At 46.3% G+C, this 8,513-nt stretch overlaps 1 non-coding gene across 1 annotated transcript; it reads left to right on the plus strand.

Annotated features, from left to right (window-relative positions):
* The first annotated feature begins 2,396 nt into the window (after nucleotides 1-2,396).
* Nucleotides 2,397-2,468, plus strand: TRNAP-UGG (transfer RNA proline (anticodon UGG)). Its single transcript has one exon. It is a non-coding gene; the product is annotated as a tRNA-Pro (tRNA).
* The last annotated feature ends 6,045 nt before the right edge of the window (nucleotides 2,469-8,513 follow it).

Raw genomic sequence — 8,513 nt, forward strand, 5'->3', positions numbered from 1 at the left:
ACCGCATGGCCATCTCGCCCGATGAACCAGGTAACCTGCTATCACGAAAAGAAATACAATTGGAATAGGTCCGATCCTTTCGACAAAAGAAATCCAAAGGCCCTGTGAAAGGGTCAAGCTTTCCTATCTGACTTCCTTTGGTCAACTCTTGTTCTCTTCCCAGCCCGACTCTCTTGATCAACTCTTGTTCTCTTCCCAGTCCAAATCTCTTGATCAATCCCCCTGTGGGTGGGGGGGCTGTAGAATAACACCCACGGTATCCCCTGCCTGTCGTAAGAGGCGACTAAAAGGGCCCTCAGGGGCTCTGAAATTTAGAGCGTGGGTGGGCGACCACGGGGCCCTCAGCTGAGTCCTGGCATTGCTTCCACTTGTGCTAGGCTCCTAACTTTCATCTATCCTATCCGACCTCTCTTGGTCAACTCTTGTTCTTTTACGACCCCGACGCTATTAGGTTTGCGAGGGCTAGGGAGTCTTTCATTTTCACGCCCTTCGTGGCCCTTGTCTTCCTTTGGCCGATATCTTCATTTTTCGAAGGGTCGGTCCATTCCATTTTTTTCTCTCTGATTAGTGTTATATAGAGGATGGTTGCCTAGTTGTACTTCCTCTTAAAACAATAATCACCACCATCACCACTCTCTTGATCAACTCTTGTTCTCTTCCGAGCCCGACTCTCTTGTTCTCTTCCGAGCCCGACTCTCTTGATCAACTCTTGTTCTCTTCCCAGTCCAACTCCCTTTATCAACTCTTGTTCTCTTCCGAGCCCGACTCTCTTGGTTAACTCTTGTTCAATTTTCCTACCCTGACGGTAATAGGTGTCGAAGCCCAGGGAACCTTTCATTTTTACGCCTTTCGTGGCCTTGTCTCCCTTTTGGTCGAATGTTTCATTTTTCGAGTTGTCGGATCCCTTCAGTATTTTCCCTGTGATTAGCGACAATAGAGGATGGTTGCCTACAATAACCACCACCACCTACTGTAACCTTGGCGATTATCCTGCACTGGTACAAGTTTTTAATGTTGAAAACATTTCTTAGGAAAGTAGGGGTTGAAGGGCCCAGAATGGTTTCAAATGGTGTCTTCGATAGCTCTATCAAACTAAACAAAAAAGGATAATCACTTCCGGCCTAGATGTACTGTAGTTCCTGAAAAACAGCCAAAAGTCGTTTGTTTCTTTACTCGTTTTCTTTTTTATTCAAATCCTAGCCAAATTAACTTATTTATATGATTCGTTCTGTAATGTGTTCCTTGGTTCAATACCCTCAGGCGTTCTTTTGATTTTTTGTTCAATGTCTACACGGAATGTAGTTATTAGGGTCCAAGTGAAACTCTGCATTGACTCACATTAGCGCTCGTAGTGGTTGAAAAAGACGAACTGCTAATCTAATCGACCCGATAACGATGATTAAGTGTGATTAACTGCCACCCCCGGAGGCCCGGGTTCGATTCCCGGCTATGCCACGAAATTTGGAACGGGGTCCATTGATCCTCGGGAGGTCAAATGAGGAGAGGTGGGTTCGATTCCCACCTCAGCCATTCTGGAAGTGGTTTTACGGGTTTTCCGTGGTTTCCCACTTATCCAAACTTAAGGCTACGGCCGCTAACTTCCCTCTTCCTTGCCTATCCCTTCCAATCTTCCCATTCCCCCCAACAAGGCTGGGCGAGGTCCTGGTCATTCTCCCCAGTTGTATCCCCGGCCCAATGTCTCACGCTCCAGGACACTGTCCTTGAGGAGGTAAGGGTGAGATCCCTCGCTGAGTCCGAGGGAAAAACCAATCATGGAGGGTAAACAGATTAAGATAGGAAAATGAATAAATAAAGAATATATTCTCATATTTTATTACATTTTATTTACTTAAAATTCGCAGCTCATGTCCCTTTCAACATTGAGTTGCTTGCCTGAACTCTGGATTTTGATAACTGAACTCTACTTGTAAGTTATCAGTCCGAAGGTCGTAAAGTACGAGAGGCGGGACGGGAACACGTGTATTACGTGACTATAAACACACTTTGGAAATGTCAATGACGTGCTGGTTTCTGCTCCAGTGGACGCGGCGCAGCGCGGTCATTGAACGACTCTTTTCGGTCTGATTATGAAATTACACATGGGCCTATTCTGCACCACACATCTGTTCCGCTCGATTAGCCGCAATAAGGTCGAGATATATGTCCTCTGCCATTAGCGACAGCGATATTGTCTCACTAACCTGTGAATGTCAATGACCTATGTGTTCTGTCTTACTAGCTCAATGTCATCTAATACAAGGACGTCCACTGAAACAGGCTCAAAGCGATTTCATTTTAGCGTTATCCACTCACTTGGACAGACACAATGCTTGATAGCAGGCGACATCTAGTAGTTACAAACAGTACTACAGTGTTACATGGCACCGCACGTACGCGGCCCGTTGGTCTAGGGGTATGATTCCTGCTTTGGGTGCAGGAGGTCCCGGGTTCAAATCCCGGACGGGCCCGATATTTTCGTAAGTAGAGTAAAACCCTTTCAGTAAAGTTTATACCACCTGTTCCGTTCCACTAACCACAACTTCTTGGTTTTACATCCTTGTCGCGCCACGTTAGTTTCAACGGCTGGAAACTGTACTTCTTTTTCTTCTTCTTAATCCATTTACCCTCCAGGGTTGGTTTTCTCCTCGGACTCAACGAGGGATTCCATCTCTACCGTCTCAAGGACAGTGTCCTGGAGCGTGAGACTTTGGGTCGGGGGATGAAACTGGGGAGAGGGAACAGTACCTTGCCCAGCGGCCTCACCTGCTATGCTGAAGTGGGGCCTGGTGTGGGGGATGGGAAGATTGGAAGGGATAGACAAGGAAGAGAGAAGGAAGTGACCGTGGCCTTAAGTTTGGTACCATCCCGACGTTTGCCTGGAAGAGAAGTGGGAAACCACGGAAAACCACTTTGAGGTTGGCTGAGGTGGGAATCGAACTCGCCTCTACTCAGTTGACCTCCCGAGGCTGATTGGACCCCGGTCTCCCCCCTGTGGGTTGGGGCGGTAGAATAACACCCACTATTAGGGGCTCTAAAAGCTCTGAACTTTGGAGCGTGGGTTGGCAACCATGTGGCCCTTGACTGAGTCCTGGCATTGCTTCCACTTACTTGTGCCAGGCTCCTCACTTCTATCTATCCTATCCGACCTCCCTTCGTCAACTCTGTCCGGCTCCAGGGCTAAGTGGTTAGCGTGCTGGCCTTTGGTCACAGGGGTCCCGGGTTTGATTCCCGGCAGTGGTCGGGAATTTTAACCTAATTGGCTAATTCCTCTGGCACGGAAGCACGGTGTTTGTCATTATCATATCATCCTAATCACGACGCGTAGGTTGCCTACCGGCGTCAAAACAAAAGACTTGCACCTGGCGAGCCGAACTCGTCCTCAGACACTCCCGGCACTAAAAGCCATACGCCATTTCATTTCATTCGTCAACTCTTGTTCTTTTCAGACCCCGACGGTATTAGAGCATTCGAGGCCTAGGGAGTCTTTCATTTTCACGCCCTTCGTGGCCCTTGCCTTTCTTTGTCCGATACCTTAATTTTTCGAAATGACGGATACCTTCCATTCTTTACCACCAACCCCCTGTGGGTGGGGGCGGTAGAATAACACCCACGGTATCCCCTGTCTGTCGTAAGAGGCGACTAAAAGGGGCCTCAGGGGCTCTGAACTTTGGAGCGTGGGTTGGCGACCACGGGGCCCTTAGCTGAGTCCTGCGATTGCTTCCACTTACTTGTGCCAGGCTCCTCACTTACATCTATCCTATCCGACCTCTCTTGGTCAACTCTTGTTCTTTTCCGACCCTGACGCTATTAGGTTCGCGAGGGCTAGGGAGTCTTTCATTTTCACGCCCTTCGTGGTCCTTATCTTCCTTTGGCCGATACCTTCATTTTTCGAAGTGTCGGATCCCTTTCATTTTTTTTCCCCTCTGGTTTGTGTTATATAGAGGATGGTTGCCTAGTTGTACTTCCTCTTAAAACAATAATCACCGGGCGAGTTGGCCGTGCGCGTAGAGGCGCGCGGCTGTGAGCTTGCATCCGGGAGATAGTAGGTTCGAATCCCACTATCGGCAGCCCTGAAGATGGTTTTCCGTGGTTTCCCATTTTCACACCAGGCAAATGCTGGGGCTGTACCTTAATTAAGGCCACGGCCGCTTCCTTCCAACTCCTAGGCCTTTCCTATCCCATCGTCGCCATAAGACCTATCTGTGTCGGTGCGACGTAAAGCCCCTAGCAAAAAAAAAAAAAACAAAAACAATAATCACCACCACCACCTTTTTACCACCACTGGACAACGTTCTAGCTCTCGTACCACATTTTAAATTTCGTGGCAGAGCCGTGAATCGAACCCGGGCGCCCGGGGGCTAACCACTCTGACCATAACACCACAGAGGCGGACGGAAACTATTAAATACTCGTTGAAATGATACAACGTCGCACTTAATGGTTGTTTTTGAAGGCAGTGAATCAAGCGATTCAGTAAATGATGTGACTTTCTTTCATTCAACTACGATTTCGCTACACTTTGTCTTCCCATTAAAGTATCTGCAAAAGACTTAATCTTCCTTTCTTTCCTTTCTTTCTAACCCGCCAGGGTGGGTTTTTCCCTCGGACTCAGCGAGGGATCACACCTCTAGCGTAGACCAGAAGATTTATTTAGAGTATGGAGGTAGCAGTGAATGAATACAGACGTGTTATTGATGTGTGGCAGTTTTTTCTAAATAAACACACTTCAAGTCCTTTTCCAACACAAATACTGGACTAAATGTGAGTATTACGACTCAGGGTAAACTTCGAGGACTGGACTCGACATAATTTTATTTACTTTAGTCCACGAAATTTGAAAAGTGGTACGAGGTCTGGAACGGGGTCCACTCAGCCTTGGGAGGTCAACTGAGTAGAGGTGAGTTCGATTCTCACCTCACCCATCCTGGCAGTGGTTTTCCGTGGTTTCCCACTTCTCCTCCAGGCAAATGCCGGGATGGTACCTAACTTAAGGGCCACGGCCGCTTCCTTCGCTCTTCCTTGTCTATCCCTTCCAATCTCCCCATCCCCCACAAGGCCCTTGTCCAGCATAGCAGGTGAGGCCGCTTGGGCGAGGTACTGGCCATCCTCCCCATTTGTATCTCCCGACCCAGAGTCTGAAGCTCCAGAACACTGCCCTTGAGGCGGTAGAGGTGGGGTCCTTCGCTGCGTCCGAGGGAAAAAACCGACTCTGGAGTGTAAACAGATAAATAAGAAGAGTGAACTTTTTTATTTTACTATTTGCTTTACGTCGCACGGACACAGATAGGTCTGCAAGGGATAGGAAAGGGTTAGGAGTGGGAAGGAACCGATCGTGACCTTAGCCCCAGCATTTGTCTGATGTGAAAATGGGAAACGACGGTAAACCATCTTCAGGGCTGCCGACAGTGGGATTGGAACTCACTATCTCCCTGATGCAAGCTCACAGCTGCGCGACTCTAACCGCACGGCCAACTAGCCCGGTGTGAAATTTATTATTTTCTGTTCTACGTGTAGAAAACCGTAAGGACATCAATAACCAGGAAGGCTTCCAAGCCTTCCACCCTCAAAGAATTGACTTCTTACCAAGGAAATCAGTCCGTACATAACCTTACCGACAGTTCTACCCATAATGTACGTAAGCAGTCTCAGATAAGTTATGCTTCTGTATGCAGTTAACACACACACACACACACACACACACACACACACACACACACACACACACACACACACACACACACACACACACACACACACACACACACACACACACACAAAGAACAGGCTTATTATTACTGATGCTCATGACGGAATCCCAATAAGAGACTACGTCCTTGCTGTAGGAAAACTAACAGATACAGCTAACATATGGTATATATCTCGTAATTCAAACTCAAGAATTTGCATATTCCCATCGAATACAAAAATTGTTCAGGAATTGTCACTCAATCACCCTGTAATTAGAATCATTAATATTGATCTCAGACCTTTAATTATCGCAAATAAGAGAGTGATATTATCCAATGTATGTCCTATTTTACCCAACGCAGTCATTGAAGAACACTTACAATAACTGGGTATCAAACCAGCCTAAAGGCTGGAATTAATATTCCGGGATTCACACACACATTCTTAGCTTCCACCGACAACTATATGTTAAACCTGACGATTTCAATAAACTACCGAATGCACTGCAAGTATGTTTTGACGGAACCAGTTATTGGATCTACACTTCCTCAGACGTTCCCGCCTGTTTTATTTGAAAAGAAGAAGGCAACCTAGCCCGAGTATGTCCCTCACTACCTGAGACTCTAGAAGAAAAGAACCAGCCACCTAATCAACATTCAGTTTTCTCCAAGGAGAACACCTCCAACCCAGCAAACGCAACTATGAATTCTCAGTCAACTACTGACCCTCAGCAAATTATTGAACATTCTAATGACACATCATTTTTCTCTAGAAACCCCCCTCAACAGGACGTCTCCTTGAACTTGAACACTTCAGACCACTGATCTCCATACATGGATGGCTGGTAGCTTGGGTAGCAGTAAGCCGAATAGAAGACGACTGGCGTAGTAAGATGGCAGCGAGCGCATGGTGCAGTAGACCACGAGAAGCGCGCTTGCTTTATTTATGCTTAGTTCAGGGACGCCAGGCCTCTTGATTGTAGTTCCACGGGTGTTTTGTGCTGTGTTATTGCAAAGGAAATAGTGGTGTACTTTACGAATTTAGGTTCGTTGCCTTGTAGTATGCCTGTAAATTACAAGATTCAATTTCAATGTGTATGTGTTTATGTGAAATCTGAATGAAGAGTACGGGTTATTAACATGCCGCAGTATTCAGCTTATGGATGTACAAACAGAACCGATCAGCAGAAGGAGAAATCATTTCATCGGTGCGTTTTATCTTCTTCTTCTTCTTCTTTATCTGTTTACCCTCCAGGGTCGGTTTTTCCTCGAACTCCGCGAAGGATCTCACCTCTACCGCCTCAAGGGCAGTGTCCTGGACTCTGGGACGGGGGATACAACCGGGGAGGATGACCAGTACCTCGGCCAGGTGGCCTCACCTGCTATGCTGAACAGGGGCCTTGCGGGGGAATGGGAACATTGGAAGGGATAGACAAGGAAGAGGGAAGGAAGCTGCCGTGGCCTTAAGTTAGGTACCATCCCGATATTTGCCTGGAAAAGTGGGAAACCACGGAAAACCCCTTCCAGGATGGCTGAGGTGGGAATCGATATGGTTGACCTCCTGAGGCTGAGTGGACCCCATTCCAGCCCTCGTACCACTTTTCAAATTTCGTGGCAGAGCCGGGAATTGAACCCGGGCCTCCGGGGGTGGCAGCTAAGCACACTAACCACTACACCACGGAGACGGATGGTGACTTTTATACTGTACATAATAATCTTCCTAGGGTAGTGTTTTAGGTTTATTGTATCTCATTTCGCATATTCTGGGAGCAAAATGGCAATTAATTTTTGCAGGTTTCCTTTCTCGTGACCCGAACTTCTAAGATCATGGATTAGCAGTATCAGGCGGGAGAACTGGGAGCCTTCTAAAACAGCTGTTCTCTGGTCGGATCACTCTGAGGAAGACTGTTTTTGATAGAACTGGACAAACTGTACGCCTTAGAAGTGATGCACAGCCAACTGTTTTCAATTTTCCTGAACATTTACTGCAAATAAGGATTTACTCATATTTTTATTTATTTGTCATCATTAATCTGACGCTTTAGCTGAAATAATTGACGTGATCTTATAACAATCTTAGAGAATGAAGTCTGGAGGAGTTCTAGGCCTTATTACATCAGTAATAATTATGGGTTTCAGACACTAGAGTAGTGGGAGAAGGGAACGTATAGTGGGTGTTTTAGGCTATCCCATCATAATGTTTGTGGTATCTGGGGCTCTTTTAAGGGGTGTTACATTTTTATGATGATGACCATCAATGTTGCTTTGCTAGCTGAACTGAATTAAAGAGGTCTATAATAGTTATTTAGGGTAAGAATTTATGAGCTGGAACGAAGTCATAAAACCATAACCTTAATTTACTCTATTCAATGTCATAGGCTTGCAAGTGGCGAAGGTGTTTTGATCACATTTCCCCACCCTTCCATTGTTACACCCCTAGTTTCACGTCATTTTCAGGTAGTAGTAATTTTTTTCGGCCGTTATTATACAGTCATTTTTATTGCTATTCCGGAGATTTTCTGACCTCGGAATGACATGTCAGTGATCCCAATGTCCTTATGCTTTGAGTGAACATGTCTCTAAATTTTTAATTATTCCAATGCGCCATTAATTGCGATTTAAAATTGACTATATTATCATTGCTTCCCCATAAGGAGAGCTCTAGGGTGGGTAGGCCAACATGGCGGACCGCGCGCTCAACTTGGCGTACTTTCTCCTGCAGCGGAGAGCTGCCATCAGCGATCGATGTATAGAGATCAGTGCTTCAGACCCAATATATGAAGCAAATAAAGAATCACTCATTACTAAACCTCAAGGAATAAAACG

Source organism: Anabrus simplex, chromosome 8, assembly GCF_040414725.1.
Source record: "Anabrus simplex isolate iqAnaSimp1 chromosome 8, ASM4041472v1, whole genome shotgun sequence".
NCBI classification, from domain to species: Eukaryota; Metazoa; Arthropoda; class Insecta; order Orthoptera; family Tettigoniidae; genus Anabrus; species Anabrus simplex.